The 20,945-nt window shown below is 43.1% G+C and overlaps 1 long non-coding RNA gene across 1 annotated transcript; it reads right to left on the bottom strand.

Annotated features, from left to right (window-relative positions):
- Positions 1 to 1,987: 1,987 nt before the first annotated feature.
- LOC309648947 lies at positions 1,988 to 20,918 on the bottom strand. The gene is made up of 3 exons (XR_014256877.1): positions 20,798 to 20,918; positions 6,151 to 6,431; positions 1,988 to 2,084 (listed from the first exon to the last, which is right to left on the bottom strand). It is a non-coding gene; the product is annotated as an uncharacterized lncRNA (long non-coding RNA).
- Between the last annotated feature and the right edge of the window lie 27 nt (positions 20,919 to 20,945).

Below are 20,945 nucleotides of genomic sequence, written 5' to 3'. Positions count from 1 at the left end.
GGTAATGAGGAAAATGAAAATATCAGCGAATCCCAGGAAGCAAGATTTCTCCATGCTTTTTCAGTGTCATACTACAACGTTGTCCACCACGAGCTTCTGACATTCTAGATGACACTTGGACTTAATATTTAATTGTTGATTAGGGTCCAGACTCAGTAAAGTTATGGAAGATTCTCATGTTTCAAAGTGATTTTTTTCTGCCAGAAAAGACAACCCTGAAAGACATTAACCAGTTTTGTATCAAACTTTCCAACTTAATTCCGGCATTTTTTCCCCACTGTCTGTACATATTCATATCTCATGTCCTCCCTTGAACCAGCTTTATTTCTCTGCTAGTTCCCCCATTGATAAGTTAACTAACATCTTTGATACGTGCTCACCATGGTTTTGTGTGAGGGTGATGTTTTTAACTTTTAAAAATTTATACTGTGAAAACAGTAAAGTTCAGGGATGGTGATGTTGGCAGAAATAGGGCAGAGGCAAAAAAAAAAACAAAAGTTCCCAACAGTGATGACAATCATTATTCCAATGAAGGGGAATTGATGACCCTTCCAATTGGAAAGGATCCAAGGTAAACAATCTGCCACCAGTGGCTGGTAAGTGTGAGACCTTTTCACAGAACTACTTGTGCCTTGAGGACCAGCTTGGGTTCAGTCCCCAATATAACACTTTCACTAGATGCTGGGCCTGCCCACTTCATCTCTTGGTGCCTCAGATAATGCACCATCACCTGGGATTCTGTGGCCAGTCAGTGGTCTTCACAGAACCCATGAATATGCCAAGAGCTGATTATTAGTACTAGAAGAATCAATCACCAGACAGACCATGGCTTTTTATAAAACCCCAAGGTTTATTTCTCCTTGAGGCTTACCAGAGGTCCACAGACTACCCTTATTTTTATTTTTATTACTTTATTGAAGACTAGCATACATACAGAAAAATAATCACAAGTGTTGTGAAAATTAATAAACAGAAACCTCATTTAAGATGGAGTCAGGGACTTCCCTGGTGGCGCAGTGGTTGAGAATCTGCCTGCCAATGCGGGGGACACGGGTTTGAGCCCTGGTCTGGGAGGATCCCACATGCCGCGGAGCAACTAAGCCCGTGTGCCACAATTACTGAGCCTGCGCGTCTGGAGCCTGTGCTCCGCAACAAGAGAGGCCGCGATAATGAGAGGCCCGCGCATCGCGATGAAGAGTGGCCCCCACTTGCGGCAACTAGAGAAAGCCCTTGCACAGGACGAAGACCCAACACAGCCATAAATAAATAAATAAACCCAAAGTTAAAAAAAAACCTGGAAATACAGTATGAATTCAACTTAAAAAAAAAAAAAAAGAATCTGCCTGCAATGCAGGGGACATGGGTTCGAGCCCTGGTCCGGGAAGATCCCACGTGCCGCGGAGCAACTAAGACCATACACCACAACTACTGAGCCCGCGTACCACAACTACTGAAGCCCACGTGCCTAGGGCCCGTGCTCCGCAACAAGAGACGTCGCCACAATAAGTCCGCGCACCGCAACGAAGAGCAGCCCCCGCTCGCCACAACCAGAGAAAGCCCAGGGCAGCAACGAAGACCCAGCGCAGCCAAAAATAAATAAATTTATAAAAAAAAGAAAAGATGGAGTCAAGAGTCCAGAAGGGGGAGCTCTCATGCCCTGCTCCTTGATGCCAATTGTGTTCCCCACGGAAAGAAACTACCTTGCACTCCCAAACAGGAGGGGCGACTGCTTTACTATACCAAAGGAAGAATTTCTCCTCGCTTAGCAACAACCCAGCCAATGAGAAATGTTACAGCCCCGCCAATGAGAAGTCATTGCCACCCCTCAACTCCTACTTTCCTCCAACGAATTTTCATGTAGAACACCCCCTCCCAACTCCCCCCTTTTCCCTATAAAAGCAGACTCCCTTTGCTCTCTAGACTTGCCTGTAGTTCCTCATAGATTATGACCCTGGAATTGCAATTCTTCTGTTCCTGGATAAACCCATTTTGGTGATAAAATAACCCGGTGTTTTATTGGTTTTAGTTCAGCATTATACAGCTTGATAGGTTTACATGAAGTGAACATGCCGTGTAATCAGCACCTAAATCAAGAAACGGAAAATTATTTTTTTAAAAGGGGGTAGGGTGGAAAAAACAAACAAGAAAAAAGAAAACGGAAAATGATAAGCCAATCCAGAGTCTCCTCCTGTCCCCATCTAGTCACTACCTCTTCCCAGGGTAATAACCCTTCTGACTTCTAACCTATACTCTTTGGTATCTGGCTTCCTTCACTCAACATTAGATTTGTGACATTTAGTTGAAGTTCATTCATTCTCATTTCTGTGTAGTATGGCACAGTGTGACTAAACCAGGTATTGGTGCTAATGAGGAGCAACTAGAACTCTCCTACACTGCTGAGAGGACTAAGAATTGGTCTAACCGTGTGTATTGTGATTTATATTAAGAAATACATATTTGGCCTTTGTCCCTGTACCTTGCACTGAGCTCCTAAAGCCCTAGGACTTTCCTAAGTGATAAGAGCTATAGATAAAGGTGCCTTTTCTTATTCATACAAGCCCCTTTCAACCACACCTGAGTTTATGTTAATGAGGTGACTTTTGGAAAGCCACAAAGCTGGTTGCCAGGGGAACCAATCAGGAGATTAGAGGTTTGCAATTTGTAGTCCTACTCCCCAACCCCTAGGAAAAAGGAGAAGGGCTGGAGATTAGCTTAATCACCAATGGCCAATGATCTAATCTAATCAATCGTGCCTATATAGTGACACCTCCCTAAAAATCCCTGAGCTCTGGGGTTTGGAGAACTTCTGGGTTGGTGAATAAGAAAACATCCATGTTGCAAGAAGGTGGTACACTCCAAACTCCAAGGGGAAGGAAGCTTCTGTGTTGTGGGTTTTTTTGTTTGTTTGTTTGTTGGCCTCTCCACATGGCTTGAGGGATCTTAGTTCCCCAAACGGGGATTAAAGATTGAACCCGCACCCTCGGCAGTGAAAGCGCGGAGTCCTAACCACTGGACCACCAGGGAATTCCTGAAGCTTCTGTGTTCTGTGCTCTGGATCCTTCTGGACCTTGCCCTATGCATCCCTTCATCTACCTGTTCTGTTAGCATTCTTTCATATCCTTTGTAATAAACTGGTAATCTTCTAAGTAAACTGTTTTCCTGAGTTCCGTGAGCCACTCTAGCAAATTAATTGAACTGGAAGAAGGGACTGTGGGAACCTCCAATCTGTAGGTACTTGCCAACTTCACTTGAAGTTGCAGGTGGGCCGTCTCCTGGAACTAAGCCTGTTAGGGAATCGTTGACCGAAACGGCCCGCCTTGGCTAGACATGACGATAACCACTTGCATGAGTTGTTTCGCAGCAAGAGGTCCCAGTAAGGATCAGGGTGCTGCCACCGAAACTAACTGGGAGAATGCGGGAGGGGCCCAAAGGAGGGAGGACGCGCCAGCCCATAGTATGTCTTGTAAAACTAACCCAGAAGAATTCAGGAGGGGCCAAAAGGAGGAGGAAGGAGATGATATGTCCTGCCAACCTCCCAGAAAGCCTCACGCTGGAATCCATCTTGGCTGAGAGATGTGTGCGCCTCCAGGAAGGACCCTGAGTCAGAATAATTGGCCAGAGACAATCGGAAACTAACCCCGTCACTGTAAAACTTGAGACTGTGAACCATGTGACAGAGCAGTTCTCCTGGGTTCCCTTACCCTGCTGCTCTCCACCCAGGTGCCCCTTCCCAATGAAGTCTTTTGCTTTTGTCAGCACGTGTGTCTCCTCGGACAATTCATTTCCAAGTGTTAGACAAGAGCCCTCTCTCGGGCCCTGGAAGGGGTCCCCCTTCCTGCAACGAGCCCTTAACTTGCAGGATCTCATGCTAACTCCAGCTAGTGTCAGAACTGAATTGAAGTGTAGGACCCCATGCCGGTTGGAGAATTGCTTGGTGTGAGAAAACCTCCACGCATTTGGTGACCAAAATACAGAAGTATTCTAGTAGTGGAGAAACACAGGACTTTCCTTAGAGCCACTTTGAAAAATAGGCTGGCAGTTATCAACTACAGCTGAACACACACCTACACCAAGATACAGCAGTTCCAACCTGTGAAATAAAATTCATGTTTTATGGCAAGAAAAGAAAAATTTAAACATAAAAATTTTTTTCTCTGCCCTTTGGCCTCCTCTCTCCCCTCTGCAGCGCACTGTGTATCTGCATTAGGCATCGACCAAACCTCCCCCATTGGCAGAAATACCTGCTCTACCATAAAGAGAAACATTCTCCAGGCATCAACAAGACAACTCCTTAAAAGATAACATTCCTTCTGGATCTTGTAAGGGGCCACATGACGCACCACTTTGTACTCACAGATGTGGATTGTGCAAACTATCTATGTCATTTAATGTACAGTCTTCTGTCTCAAAAACCTATATAACTGTGCTTTGACCTGTAATGGGTGGAACAGTTCTCAGAGCTTTCTGAGAGGCTGTTCCCAGGTTATAATCTTCCATTTGGCTCAAATAAAATTTTCCATTTCTTTCCTAGATCAACTGATTAATTTTTTTCATTGACAAACCCCAAAGTATATATCCAACAAGTGCATACAAAAGGCACAAACAAGATTAGGGTTAGTAGATGCAAACTATTACATATAGAATGGATGGACAATAAGGTCCTACGGTATAGCACAGGGAACTATATTCAGTGCGATAAACCATAATGAAAAACATGTAAAACTGAGAATATAAAAAGAATATATAGGGCTTCCCTGGTGGCGCAGTGGTTAAGAATCCGCCTGCCAATGCAGGGGACACAGGTTTGAGACCTGGTCCGGGAAGATCTCACATGCTGCGGAGCAACTAAGCCCATGCGCCACAGCTACTGAGCCTGCGCTCTAGAGCCCGTGAGCCACAGCTACTGAGCTCGTGTGCCACAACTACTGAAGCCTTTGCGCCTAGAGCCGGTGCTCCGCAATAAGAGAAGCCACTGCAACGAGAGGCCCACACACTGCAACGAAGAGTAGCCCCCGCTTGCAGGAATTAAAGAAAGCCCGTGCGCAGCAAAGACCCAAAGCAGCCAAAACTAAAATAAATAAATAAATTTTTTTAAAAAAGAACATATATATAAAACAGTCACTTTGCTGTACAGCAGAAATTAACACAACATTATAAATCAACTATATTTCAATTAAAAAAAAATTTTTTTTTAAAGGTACAAAGAAGAATGCTCACAGCAGCACTATTCAAAAGAGCCCCTAACTGGAAACTTCCTAAATGCACATCAATAGTAAACCAGACAAACTGTAGTGTAGTCACCACTTTTGAGAGCCCCTGGATCACTGTATTATAAGACCCAAATGGCAGAGTCCTTTGCACTTGTAGGGACCTAGGGCAGGCCATCTCAAAATATACCTCAACAGCATATTGATTATTTCGAATGAAAGTTACTGAAAAAATGACTGATACAAGAGGGACACTTTGACCTTCCTCTCTGTCTCCCTGAAAACAGGAAATATATCTCCCACGTGAAAGGTGTCTTCCCTGTACTGAAAGGTAGAAAGACTCCCTTATCACCAGAGACAGGAAATTCAGGGCCAAGAAGGCTATATAAACAATATAAACAGTTACTTCTTTACTAATTTACTACCCAAGCCCAAACTTTGCTTAAATTCCTTAGTAATGAAGCACCCAAACCTAAGTTTCTTTGTTTTGTCAATTTCTCTCCAATTTACTGTTTCTTTGTCTAAAAGAAACAATTTTTGTCTAGAAGTTGCCTGTTTTGGCCACTTCTTAGGTTCCATTTCTATGAGACCTCCATGGGCAAGGATTAAAATGTGTCTCTTTTTCTCCTGTTAATCTGTTTTGTGTCAATTTTATTACTAATCCAGCCACAAGAACTCAAGAGGGGTGAAGAGGGAAATTTCCCCTCTCCCATACACTATATCTTGGACCAGCTAGAGAACCTCCTCTTGCATGGGGCTCAGAAGCTTTAGAGTTTTCTTTGCTGATGAGCGAGAGCAAGTCTCCCAACCATGATGCAAATTGCCTCCAAAACTCCAAGAGGGCCTCCAAACATTTTGGCTTTTTTGTAGTGCGTGGGCGGGGGAGACACAAGTTTCAGCAACTCGCCTTTTGTTTTGGAAAAAAAAATGCATTCCAACATACCTCTTCTTTTGGATCTCCAAAACATCTTTGAGCTGGCAGGTTCCTGTATGTTTCTGAGACAGAGCCTTCTGTAATGCCCATAAGTCTAACCAATGCCTCCATGGCACCTGTTTCATTGTACTCTTGGAACATCATAATTCTGGCAAAAGATTTGTTTTTTCTAGTTCCTGGGGTGGCTCTAGGATGGGTTTTTTGCACCACGGATGAGCAGTCCTTTAGAGAGAAGACATATCACACAGTGTAGAAGCAGCACCAGAAGCTGGCTCCAACCTCTGGAAACCCTGGGGAAAAAAGGAGACCATTGGCCAAAGAGAGACATTACGGTGTGTTGGATCCTACTGATTGCCAACCCAATAGCGATTTCCACCTTCTTTCTTGCTAATCCAACCTTGGATTTACTGGGGAGGTCGGAGGTAAATAAGTCCAGTTTAGGAGGTGATCCTTGGTCTACCTAGTTCTTGAGGAGATGATGTCGCCCCCTAGAGGACATTTTGAAAATTATGGAGGGAAATTATTTTTGGTCGTCAACTGATTCTCAAGGGGACAATATTGCTCCCTTGGGGGTGTTTTGGAAATTTGCGTGAACTTTTGGGACATCACAATAATGAGAAGGTTGTTACCGGCACTAGAGGATAGGGAGTGGGGATGATAGGATGTCCTGCAACATTACATTGGTAATGAATGATTACCTAATGAACGCAGTTAAAGATAGTTCATAAATAATGGAAAGAACAGCTTACACTAAGGTATATTAAGCTGTCATGCTGAACTTTTCCAGTTCTTTTGGAATTGTGTGCATAGCAAAGTCATGGTAGACTCCTGGAAATTTACAAAATGTATACCACTATGTTTGGGGTAATAAAATGTTTTGGAACTTGATAGAGATGGTGGTTGCCAATGGTGGCTGTACTAAATGCCACTGAACTGGTCACTTTAAAATGGTTAATTTTAGGGACTTCCCTCCCAGTCCAGTGGTTAAGACTCTGGGCTTCCACTGCAAGGGGCATGGGTTTGATCCCTGGTTAGGAAAATAAGATCCTGCATGACATGGGACGGCCAAAAAATAAAATAAAATGGCTAATTTTATGTTATGTGAATTTCACTTCTGTAAAAAAAAGTTTAAATAGATATAAATTTGAGAATATATCATTACATTGAAATTTCTCTATAAGCTTTAGAAAAGTATAAGGGGAAAGAGGGAAAGGGGACACTTTTAGATGTTGAATGAGTCTAGAAGTGCAGAGAAAATAATTTATGGAGCAGTTAGCTTTACTTTTCAGGGCTCTTTTTAACAAAGTGATCATTTGACAAGAGTTACTAAATACTCACAGGTAAAGGCTCAGGTCACTCCCTAACCAAATGCAAATGAGTACATGCCATGGATCTTTAAGGTCAATTTCAAGGTCAACATATTAAATCATTCAACGCTAAGGATCTGTTTTCGCTCTTCAAAAGAGTTTGACTCCTTTATTTTCCTTTCTATGATCCATTTACATTTCTCTTTAATAATATAAGGCAACTCAGCAAAAGTGTTTATTTCCAAAGGTTTATGCAAAAGATACTTGATATAGCCCTCTGCTGCCCAGTCATTCCATGACTTCTAAAAGTCTTTCCTGCACAGAGATTATTTGATCCTGTCATTGGATCATTTGATCCTGTGATTGGAAATAGTAGCATGGCATAGTTCGATAGCTTTAGATCAGAACTTTGAAAAAAGTTAAAAAAAAACCCAAAACCTTTTTATTATGGAAAAATTCAAAGATACACAAAAATAAAGGGAAGAGGAAAATGAACCCTCATGTCCCCATCATCCAACTTCAACAATTATAAACTCATAGCCAGATAACCAACAAGGACCTACTGTAGAGCACAGGAACTATACTCAATATTTTGTAATCACTTATAAGGGAACAGAATCTGAAAAAAATAGATATATATGTATGTAAAAAATGATACAAATGAACTTATTTACAAAACAGAGACTCACAGACATAGAAAACTGTAATGGAAAAGAATCTGAAAGAGAATATATATATATATATTCAGAATCACTTCGCTGTACACCAGAAACTAACACAACATTGTAAATCAACTATATTTCAATTAAGAAAGAAAGGAAGGAAGGAAGGAAGAAAGAAAGAAAGGAAGGAAGGAAGGAAGGAAGAAAGACACCAGTCCTATTGGATTAGGGCCCACCCTAATGATTTCATCTTAATTTGATTACATCTGCAAAGACCCTATTTCCAAGTAAGGTCACATTCATACGAAGCAGGGATTGGGACTTGAACATATCTTCTTAGGGGACACATTTTGACCCATAACACTTCATACAGATGTGAATTCATCAATCTGTATAATGAAATGTATGTACTTTATCATATTATACTTTTATTAAAACATATTATTTTTGGGGACTTCCCTGGTGACGCAGTGGTTGGAAGTCCGCCTGCCAGTGCGGGGGGCGGGGCACGGGTTCGAGCCCAGGTCTGGGAAGATCCCACATGCCGCAGAGCAACTAAGCCCCTGCGCCACAATTACTGAGCCTGCGCTCTAGAGCCCGCGTGCCACAACTTCTGAGTCTGCATGCCACAACTACTGAAGCCCAATGCGCAAAGCCCTGCTCTGCAACAAGAGAAGCCACCACAACGAGAAGCCCGTGCACCCCAATGAACATTAGCCCCCGCTCGCTGCAACTAGAGAAAGCCCACGTGCAGCAATGAAGACCCAACGCAGCCGAAAAAAAAAAAATTTATTTTAAAAAATTAGTTTCTAAATCTCCATGTATTATTTGACTCTCATAGCTTCTAAACAGCAGACCGTGTGTACAGAGTGGCTCAGAAAGTGTATTGACCCATAATTTCCTGGTGGTTCAGTGGGTAAGACCCTGCACTCCCAATGCAGGGGGCCCAGGTTCGATCCCTGATCCGAGAACTAAATCCCACATGCATGCCGCAATTAAAAGGTCCCATGTGCTGCAACTATGACCTGGTGGAACCAAAATAAATATAAATTTTAAAAAAATTTTTTTAAAAAGCAGACCCATGAGAGATACCCAGAGCTTAAGCCAATGTCTTTTTTTTTTTTAATCAAAGTATAGCTGGTTTACAATGTTGTATTAGTTTCAGATGCACAGCAAAGTGATTCAGTTATACACTTTTTTGGAGAATGTTTTCTCTTATAGATTATTACAAGATATTGAGTATAGTTCCCTGTGCTATACAGTAGGTTCTTGTTGGTTATCTAGTTTTTATTTAGTAGTGTGTATATGTTAATCCCAAACTCTTAATTTATGCCCCCAATCCAATGTCTTTTTTTTTTGTTTAGTTAATTTTTCTTTTTTTATGGCCTTGCCATGCGGCTTGCAGAATCTTAGTTCCCTGACCGGGGATCGAACCTGGGCCCACGGCAGTGAAAGTGCTGAGTTCTAACTACTGGACCGCCAGGGAATTCCCCCCAGTGTCTTTTATTTATTTATTTATTTATTTATTTATTTATTTATTTATTTATTTATTTATATAAATTTATTTACTTATTTTTTTATTTTTGGCTGTATTGGGTCTTCATTGCTGCTCGTGGGCTTTCTCTAGTTGCGGCGAGCGGGGGCTACTCTTCCTTGCAGCGTGCGGGCTTCTCATTGCAGTGGCTTCTCTTGATGCAAAGCACCAGCTCTAGGTGCGCAGGCTTCAGTAGTTGTGGCACGCGGGCTCAGTAGTTGTGGCACGCAGGCTCTAGAGCGCAGGCTCGGTAGTTGTGGCTCACAGTCTTAGTTGCTCTGTGGCACGTGTAATCTTCCTGGACCAGGGCTCCAACCTGTGCCCCCTGCACTGCCAGGCGGATTCCTAACCACTGCACCACCGGGGAAGTCCCCCCAGTGTCTTTTAAATAGCCCTAAGGGTTACATGGTTCTAACAGGAAGAACAGGAAAAGAATTCAGGCTAGAATGAAGCAGGACTCAGATCTTTCTTCCACTGTTCTCTACAGTGACTGCAATTTAGAATCATCTGGGGAGCATTCTGTAAAAATCGCAATGTCTCAGCTCCACCCCGGACCAATTAAGCAGTCTCTGAAGGTGGGGCCTGGGCACTGCCTTTGCTAAAAAGCTCTCCAGATGATGCTAATGTGCAGGTGGGTGAGAACCGCTGCCTTGGTTAACGGTGAGCAGTCACCTGGGTGGAAGTAATTATGTAATCCTTAAACCCAGGAGCCTGCTCTACTGAATCACTGGTCTCCAACCCTTTTAAGTTACACAGTCTCAGTTTGGGCAGCTGTTCTGATTAGCTGTTGCTAAAAACCAAACTGCCCATGGGTGTATATCCAAGAGAAGTGAAAGCTGTCTCAAAGAGATATTTGTGCACCCGTGTTCACAGCAGCACTATTCATCCTAGTGGAAAAGGTAGAAACAACCCAAATGTCTATTGATGGATGAATGGATAAACAAAATGTGGTATGTACTTACAGTGCAATATATTCAGCCTTAAAAAGGAAGGAAATTCTGGGCTTCCCTGGTGGCGCAGTGGTGGAGAATCTGCCTGCTAATGCAGGGGACACGGGTTCGAGCCCTGGTCTGGGAAGATCCCACATGCCGCGGAGCAACTAGGCCCGTGAGCCACAACTACTGAGCCTGCGCATCTGGAGCCTGTGCTCTGCAGCAAGAGAGGCCGCGACAGTGAGAGGCCCACGCACCGTGATGAAGAGTGGCCCCCACTGGCCGCAACTAGAGAAAGCCCTCGCACAGAAACAAAGACCCAACACAGCCAAAAATAAATAAATAAATGAATTAATTAAAAAAAAAAAAATAAGTGTGAGCTACTAATAATAACTACCATCCTGTAGGAAAATCCAAATGAATGTTTCCATTTAAAAAAAAAAAAAAAAAAAAAAGGAAGGAAATTCTGACACATGCTACACATGGATGAACCTTGTGGACCTTATGCTAAATGAAATAAGTCAGTCACAAAATGATAAATACTGTATGATTTCACTTATATGAGGTATCTAGAATAGTCAAATTCATAGAAACTAAAAGTAGAATGGTGGTTGCCAGGGGCTGGGTGGAGGGGAAAATGGAGAATTGTTTAATGGGTATAGAGTTACAGTTTTGCAAGATGAAAAATTTCTGGAGATTGGTAGCATGATGAGGTAAACGTACTGAACAATACCAAACTGTACACTTAGAAATGGGTGAGCTAGTACATTTTATGTGACGTGCATTTTACCACAATTAAAAAAAAAACTTCCCTGAAGTTTAGTGGCTTGAAGCGGCAACAATCATTTGATTATCTTTTTTTTTTTAAGGTGGCTGACATTTATTCTTTTTTTTCCAAGACAAACAATTTTTATTGAAGTATAGTTGATTTACAATGAGGTATTAGTTTCACTTGTACAGCAAAGTGATTCAGTTATACGTATATATTCTTTCTCAGATTCTTTTTCATTATAGGTTACTACAAAATATTGAATATAGTTCCCTGTGCTACACAGTAGAATCTTGTTTATTTTATATATAGTAGTGTGTATATTTTAATCCCATACTCCTAATTTATCCCTTCCCCCCTTCTCCCTTTGGTAACCATAAGTTTGTTTTCTATGTCTGTGAGTCTATTTCTGTTTTGCAAATAAGTTCATTTGTATCTTTTTTTAGATTCCACATATAAGTGATATCATATGATATTTGTCTTTCTCTGTCTGACTTACTTCACTTAGTATGATAATCTCTAGGTCCATTCATGTTGCTGCAAATGGCATTGTATCATTCTTCTTTTATGGATGAGTAATATTCCATTGTATATTTGTACCACATCTTCTTTACCCATTCCTGTCGATGAACATTTAGGTTGCGTCTATGTCTTGGCTATTGTAAATAGTGCTGCTATGAACATTGGGGTGCATGTATCTTTTCGAATTAGAGTTTTCATCTTTTCCACATATATGCCCAGGAGTGGGATTGCTGGATCGTATGGTAACTCTATTTTTAGTTTTTTAAGGAACCTCCATGATGTTTTCCATAGTGGCTGCACCAATTTCATTTTATTATCTGTTACAGTATTTGTGAGTCAGGAATTCAGGATGGCTGATTCTGGCCTGGGACTTCTCATATGACTGCAGATCATATGATTAGAACTGGAACAGTGGATGAATGGAGAGCTAGGGGCTGGGCAGGGACCTCTCCATCTTTGTGTAGTTTCAGGGTTTCTCCGCATGGTGTCTCCTCATGGGCTGGTTGGGCTTCCTCTCAACATGGTGGCCTCAGCGCAGTAGGACTGCTTATCTGGCAGTTCAGGGCTCAAACTCAAGTGTTCTCATGAACAGGGTGGAAGTGGCCTCCTCTTTCCTGACTTAGCTCGGAAGTTAAGCAGTGTCCCTTTTGCCACATTCTATTGGTCAAACAGTCGCCAAATCCAGTCCAGTTTCAAGGAAGGAAACATAGACCTCCCACCCCTTCAATGGGAGTAGTGTCAAAGGGATGTTGCGAGAAGAGTATGTAGGATGAGAGATATTATTGTACCCATCTTTGCAAAATGCCATCAGCCACAGTGATGATCAAGACAACTTAGTGAGGGACTTCCCTGGTAATCTAGGGGATGTGGGTTCCATCCCTGCTTGGGAAACTAAGATCTCACATGCCACGGAGCAGCTAAGCCCGCGCACCACAACTACTGAGCCCGCGTGCCACAACTAGAGAGCCGGTGTGCCTCAACCACAGAGCCCACGTGCTCTAGAGCCTGTGTGCCACAATTAGAAAGAAGCCTGCATGCTGCAACTAAGACCGGATGCAGCCAAAAATAATAAATAAATAAATATTGATTAAAAAAAAAAGAGAACTTAGTGAATCCCCTTGTCGCCATAATTTTTTCCCTAGTTGACATAATTTAACCCTGGGGAATATCTGGAGTTAAATATAAAAATGTTCAAGTGACCCAGACCTCAGGAGTGAATTTTTTTAAATTAATTAATTAATTTATTTTTGGCTGCATTGGGTCTTCGTTGCTGTGCACAGGCTTTCTCTAGTTGTGGCTGAGGGGGGGTTACTCTTTGTTGCAGTACGCCGGCTTCTCATTGTGGTGGCTTCTCTTTTTGCAGAGCATGGGCTCAAGGCATGCGGGCTCAGTAGTTGCAGCATGCAGGCTCAGTAGTTGTGGCTCGTGGGCTCTAGAGCACAGGCTCAATAGTTGTGGCACATGGGCTTAGCTGCTCTGTGGCACATGGGATCTTCCCGGACCAGGGCTCAAACCTGTGTCCCCTGCATTGGCAGATGGATTCTTAACCACTGCGCCACCAGGGAAGTCCCAGGAATGAATCTTTTGGTTTAAGGAATTTGTGTATATTTGGCTTTTTATGTACCAGAAATGTTTAAGAGAATCTGGCCTTCCAGAGTTTCCTGGTGAGATCTGTAGTTCTCAAAAAAAATTCTCAAAACTTTTCCCTGCATTTATTTAAAGACCTGGGATGACTAACTCTAAAATGGTTTAGCAAAAAAAAATTATATATATATAAATATATATATAATGTGTATGTGCATGTGAGAGAGAATAAATGTGTCAAAACTTAAAATTAATGAATCTACATAAAGTTATGTAAATATTCATTGGACTATTTCTTTTTTTTATAAATTTATTTTATTTTTATTTATTTTTGGCTGCGTTGGGTCTTTGTTGCTGCGCATGGGCTTTCTTTAGTTGCGGCGAGCGGGGGCTCCTCTTCATTGCAGTGCGTGGGCTTCTCATTGCAGTGGCTTTTCTTGTTGCAGAGCATGGGCTCTAGGCACGCGGGCTTCAGTAGTTGTGGCATATGGGCTTCAGTAGTTGTGGCTCGCGGGCTCTAGAGTGCAGGCTCAGTAGTTGTGGCTCATGGGCTTAGTTGCTCTGCGGCATGTGATATCTTCCCGGACCAGGTCTCAGACCCGTGTCCCCTGTGTTGGCAGGCGGATTCTTAACCACTGTGCCACCAGGGAAGCCCTGGACTACTTTCTGTAAGCTTGAAGATTTTTTTTTTTTTTTTAAGCTTGAAGATCCAAGTTTTTTTAATTGGTTAACTTCATCTTTGATTTATTGGTGTCACTTTTTCCCTTCATTAGAATTAAAAATTAACTATAATGATACAAACATATCAGTTATATAAATCAATATCATAAACCATAACTTAACTAATTATGAAGATACAGTATACTATAACTCATAGGACAAAAAAGGGCCCATTAAAAGTCCCAAATATAAAATAAAAATTTTTGACAGAATAAAATAAAATTAAAATGATCAAATGGCTCTTCTCATTCTGTCCCTGAACTTCAAACCATCTGCACCTGCATCTCATCCTCTAGAGTAAGATAAGGGGTAAGGTCATGATTGGAGGCTGAATTGGGGGTCAGGAAAGCAGTTAGGAAAGGGCCTTTCCTAGGGGGCCCAGCAATATTTGGAAGAAACATGACAAATCTGAAGAGGCATGTGCTTCCCAAACTTGCTCATTTCAAAGACAGCGTCAAATTATTCTAAGCAAAGCAGTGCTCATTCTGGAAGAGTTGACTTGCATCTTTAGTGCTCAGGATCCTGAATTTTTTTTTTTTTTTTTTTTTTTTTTTTGCTGAGCCAGTGGCTTGCAGGATCTTAGTTCCCCAACCAGGGATTGAACCTGGGCCCTCCGCAGTGAAAGCACAGAGTCCTAACCACTGGACAGCCAGGGAATTCCCTAGGATCCTGAATTTTTTACATTCTCTATTTGCCTCAAAGTACAATGATCACACTATTGCAATTATCAAATAGATTTCCAGGCTTAAAAAAAAATAAAGGGACTTCCCTAGTGGTGCAGTGGTTAAGAATCTGCCTGCCAGTGCAGGGGACATGGGTTCGAACCCTGGTCCGGGAAGATCCCACATGCCGCAGGGCTACTAAGCCTGTGCATCACAACTACTGAGCCTGCGCTCTAGAGCCCGTGAGCCACAACTACTGAGCCCCTGTGCCACAACTACTGAAGCCTGTGCACCTAGAGCCCATGCTCCGTAACACGAGAAGCCACCACAGTGAGAAGCCCACACACCTCAACGAAGAGTAGCCCCTGCTCGTTGCAATTAGAGAAAGCCCGTGTGCAGCAAGACCCAACGCAGCCAAAAATAAATAAATACATAAATAAATTTATGAAAAAATAAAATAAAAAGACCATACACAAAACTAATCCAATGTTATATGTCAATTATATCTCAGTTCTTAAAAAATTCATGATCTGGTTTCTCAATGATCCCTTTGTCCCCTGGGGTCACCATGGCACAGTCACCTGACTTCTTTTCGTTCCTCCCGAGTCTGTTTGGTCATTACTTCCTCTGAGAGCTGTTCCCTGAAACCACAGTACAAAATACTCCCCCTAGAGGTTATATATTGCCTAGCACAGGGCTGGGCATTGAGGACGTCCTCAGGGAAATGTAAATGAATGAAACTATCAGAGAGACTAAATCCAGAAAAATGGAGAGTGAGTTCACGTTCTCAGAATATTATTTCCTGACTCCTACACTAAGCCAGACACTGTCATAGCTCCTTCTTTTCCTTGACAGCACTTCTCAAAGTTTCTGTTTATTTTTCTGCCACTTTCAGCAGAGAAAGGAACTAAAGTCAGGGAGAGAAAGAGAATTGGGGTTGGGCAAAAACGGAGAGAATAGAAGAGAGAATTGGGTGGGGAGAATATTCGGGTTATCTAATGCTCTGTAGCAAGTGATCAGCAACCTTGCGCCGCAGGGCTTGCTGGTTCTTAGTTCCCCAACCAGGGGAACTGGGGCCCCAGCAGTGAAAGAGGCCAAGTCCTAACCACTGGACCACCAGGGAATTCGCAGCAAACAATTATTTTGCTTACAGATCAGCACTTTGGGCATGGCTTGGCAAGAATGGCTTCTCTCTCCTCCCTCTGGGGTGACTTGACTGTCTGCCAGAGGATTCCTTCCAAGACGGCTCACTCACGTGGCCAGCAAGATGGTGCTGGCTGTTGGCTGGGGCTGTTGGCTGGGCTGAGGGTCAGAAGCTTTGGTTCCTCTCCATGTGGACGTCTCCATAAGGTGCTTTGTCTTGTGCTAGTATGGAGGCTGGGGTTAAGAGCAAGTGTCCCAAGAAACAGAAAGTGGAAGCTGACCACTTCCTTTTTTTAAAAACAGCTTCACTGAGATATTCGCAGACCATGCAATTCACTCATTTAAAGTGTACAATTCAGTCATTTTGGGTATATTACATTATTAATTTTTTAAAAATTGTGGTAAAAATATATAACATACAATCCACCATTTTAACCATTTTTAAGTGAACAATTCAGTGGTATTAAGTACATTCACAGTGTCATGCAACCATCACCACTACCTACTTCTTTTTTCATCACCTTTCGTATCTGGGTTCTTTCACTTAGCATAATGTTTTCAAGGTTCATCCAAATTGTGGCATGTATCAGTGCTTCATCCTTTTTTATGGGTGAATATTATTCCATTGTATTGATTTACCACATTTTATTTATCCATTCATCACCTGATGGATGGGTTTGGTTGTTTCACATTTGGCTATTGTGAATAATGTTGCCGTGATGATTGGCATACAAATATCTGTTTGAGTCTCTGCTTTCAATTCTTTGGGTATATGCCTAAGAGTGGAATTGCTGGGTCCTATGATAATTTGATGTTTAGCTTTTTGAGGGGAGGCTGCCCATTTCTTAAGGGCTGGACTCAGAAATTGGCCCAGCATTCACTTCTATCATATTCTATTTTTAAAAAAATTTATTTACTTACTTATTTATTTTTGGCTACGTTGGGTCCTTGTTGCTGTGCGCGGGCTTCCTCTAGTTGTGGCGAGCAGGGAATACTCTTCATTGTGGTGCCAGCTTCTCATTGCGGTGGCTTCTCTTGTCACAGAGCACAGGCTCTAGGCGCACGGGCTTCAGTAGTTGTGGCATGTGGGCTCAGTAGTTGTGGCTCATGGGCTCTAGAGCGCAGCCTCAGTAGTTGTGGTGCATGGGCTTAGTTGCTCTGCGGCATGTGAGATCTTCCCAGACCAGGGCTCAAACCCGTGTCCCCTGCACTGGCAGGCAGATTCTTAACCACTGCGCCACCAGGGAAGTCCTATCATATTCTATTGATCAAGCAGTCATAGAGGACAGATTCAAAGACAGGGGACATAGACTCCTGCCCCCCCCATACAAATGAAGAATATCAAAGGATTTGAGGACGTTTTAAACCTCCCACAGAGAGTCTGGGAGGGAGGGGTGGTGATGAGGGCCAAGAAGAGACCCTCAGGGAGGCAGAGTCAGACAAAGAGGACGAACTTAAACTCTGGGTCTTGGCAGGTGCAGCCCATGCTCTCTGCCTGGGGTTCTTTCCCTGCTTTGGTAGTTTTAACCTTTATTGACTCTGTAAAGCTCAGCTGAGAGTTTACATTCTCAGAATATCTTTTCCTGACTCCTACATTAAGCCAGACACTGTCATAGCTCCCTCTTCTTTTTCCTGACAACACTTCTCAAAGTTTCTATTTCTTTTTTTTCTTAATTGAAGTATAGTTGATTTACAATGTTGTGTTAGTTTCATATGTACAGCAAAGTGACTCAGTTTTATATATATATATATATTCTTTTTCAGATTCTTTTGCATTATAGGTTATTATAAGATACTGAATATATTTCCCTGTGCTATTCAGTAGGTCCTTGTTGTTTATCTACTTTACATATAGTAGTGTGTATATGTTAACCCCAAACTCCTAATTTATCCCTTCCTCCCCTTCCCCCATCCCCCCCCTTTACTTTTTTTTGGCTGTGCTGTGTGGCATGTGGGATCTTAGTTCCCAGGGATGGAACCCGCACCCCCTTCAGTGGAAGTGCAGAGTCTTAACCACTGGACCACCAGGGAAGTCCCCCTTCATTTTTTTTTTTTTTTCCCCTTCATTTTTATTCGACTAATTTCTCTCTCCTACTGGGCTGTGACTGCCTCTTAAGCAGGAGAGTGTCCATTTTTATCATGACTGTATCCCCAGGGCCTGGCACAAAGTCCAATGCATAGTCGGGATTTGGTAAATATTTGTTGAGTAGCTGAGTTTGTGAATAAGTCTTTGACTGATGAAGAACTGTCTGTCTCCGCTACTAGAGTGTCAGCACCACTCAGGGCAGATCTGTTTCCCTTGTTCACCTTATTTTCACCGGGCACGATGCATAGTCGATGGGGTAACTTGCCTTCAAGATGGTCCCCAAATGATCCTTGCCCTCTAGTAGTAACACCCTTCTTGTCATCCCCTCCCATGATGAACAGAGCTGGCCAGTGTGTGGCCAATAGGATATTGGTGACAATGTGTGACTTTCAAGGCTGAGGTATAAAAAGCATTCCCGCTCTCAGCTTACTCTGAGGATCACTTGCTCTGGGGGATGCCAACGCCACGTCAAGAGGACACTCCAGCAACCTGGTGGTTAGGCCCAGAGGGAGAGGAATTGAGGTCCCCAGCCACCAGCCAATATCAACTCGCCAGCCATGTGAGTGAGTCGCTTTGGAAGGGGAGCTGCCCCACCACCGCGACCATGCCATCAGAACACTGTAGTCCCATGTGTCATCTGACCACATCCCCATGGGAAACCCTGAGCCAGAACTGCCCAGCCAAACAGCTCCTGAATTCCAAATTCACAGAAACGCTAAGAGACTATAAATATTTATTGTTGTTTTCAGTCCCTAAATGTTTATATAATTTATTCCATATCCATATATATATATTTTGGTTGTGTTGGGTCTTTGTTGCTGCTCGCGGGTTTTCTCTAGTTGTGCTGAGCGGGGGCTACTCTTCGTTGCAGTGTGCGGGCTTCTCATTGCGGTGGCTTCTCTTGTCGCGGAGCATGGCCTCTAGGCGCGTGGGCTTCAGCAGCTGTGGCACGCGGGCTCAGTAGTTGTGGCTCACCGGCTTAGTTGCTCCGCGGCATGTGGGATCTTCCTGGACCAGGGCTCGAACCCGTGTCCCCTGCATAGGCAGGTGGATTCTTTTTTTTTTTATATAAATTACTTCAGTTTCATTATCTGTCTTAATTTTTATTTATTTATTTTTATTTTTGGCTGTGTTGGGTCTTCGTTTCTGTGCGAGGGCCTTCTCTAGTTGCGGCAAGCGGGGGCCACTCTTCATCGCGGTGCGCGGGCCTTTCACTGTCGTGGCCTCTCTTGTTGCAGGGCACAGGCTCCAGATGCGCAGGCTCAGTACTTGTGGCACACGGGCCTAGTTGCTCCGTGGCATGTGGGATCTTCCCAGACCAGGGCTTGAAGCCGTGTCCCCTGCATTGGCAGGCAGATTCTCAACCACTGCGCCACCAGGGAAGCCCAAGCAGGTAGATTCTTAACCACTGCGCCACCAGGGAAGTCCCTCCATATCTTTTTGAATGATATATTTTTAAAAAATATTTATTTATTTATTTGGCTGTGCCGGGTTTCAGTTGTAGCATGAGGGATGTTTACGTGTGGCATGTGATCTCTTGGCTGCAGCATGTGGGATCTAGTTCCCTGACCAGGGATCGAACCCAGGCCCCCTGCATTGGGAGTGTGGAGTCTTAACCCCTGGACCACCAGGGAAGTCCCTTGAATGATATTTTGACCTCTGATGAATTGCTACCCTTTTCTGATTCTCAGAGTCATACTGTAAAAGGGGAGGAAATATCTATCTCTGAGGTTCATAGGGTATGTACCTCACGGGACAAGGTCAGAGCACATAGTAGGAGCTTAATGTACCACCAGCAGTATAACCTCCTGAGGAAGCATGTGGGCCTGCATTTGAATCCTAGCTTCACTACTTCTAAGATATAAGACTTTGTTCAGGCCACTAATATCGATACTTAACTTTGCTGGACCTCAGACTCTTTAGCTGTGAAATGGGAATATTAAGGAATTTATCCACTCTTGCAAGGGTTAGAGAAATAATCCATGTAAAACCCATTTAAACTCCATGAGAGGGCAGCTATTTTTAATTCTTATTTAAAAATTTAAAAAAATTTTTTTTACTGCTCTATCCCTAGCACAGAGACTGATGGTTGACAAGCACTTTTTTTTTTTTTTTTTCGGGGGGAGAGGCCTGTGCCAAGAGGCTTGTGGGATCTTAGTTCCCTGACCAGGGACTGAACCAGGGCCCTCGGTAGTGGGAGCGCAGAGTCCTAACCCTGGACTGCCAGAGAATTCCCAAACAAGTTCCTAATAAGTATTTGTTGAATGAATAATAAAAAGGTATTTTGTCTAGGGAAAATACATATTAGCTATTACTAACCTACAAGATTCCCCACCTGCTTCATATTATGATTTAATCTCTTGCCACCCTCTCACTCTGCTCCAGCCACCCTGCCCTCTCCACAGCTCCTCAATTACGTTAGCATGTGCCAGCCTCAGGGCCTTTGCAGCTGCTGTTCCATCCAGGAATGCTACATTTCCCAGTTATCTACCCAGCTTGTTTCTACGGTTCCTTCAGATCTCTGCTCAACAGTCACTTGTCACCCTGTAGTCCCATATCCTGTTTTTATTTTCTCCAAAACATTTATTGAGGGCCTGATTTATATATTTTTTCCTTTGGGCCCTCCTCAAGGGAATGTAAGTTCCATGAGGGCAGGATTTTATCTATTTTACTCGCCACCCTATTTCACAACATCCCCGTTACCGGGATTTCCGCAGACGCTCCATTTTACTTACTGAATTGAAGGCCTCATAAACGACCACTTGGGTATCCTTGTGGGGCCAGAAGCCGCGCGGATTTTTGGCGAGGATTGGCAGGAGACTCCATCACGTGACTGGCTGATGCCAGCCCACCTCGGAGGCTAAGGAGGTCCACGTGGTTCCA

The sequence above is a fragment of the Balaenoptera physalus genome (assembly GCF_965194825.1).
Source record: "Balaenoptera physalus genome assembly, chromosome: 19".
NCBI classification, from domain to species: Eukaryota; Metazoa; Chordata; class Mammalia; order Artiodactyla; family Balaenopteridae; genus Balaenoptera; species Balaenoptera physalus.
Note: the sequence above shows the minus strand (reverse complement) of the source record. Positions and strands in the feature narration are given on the sequence as shown.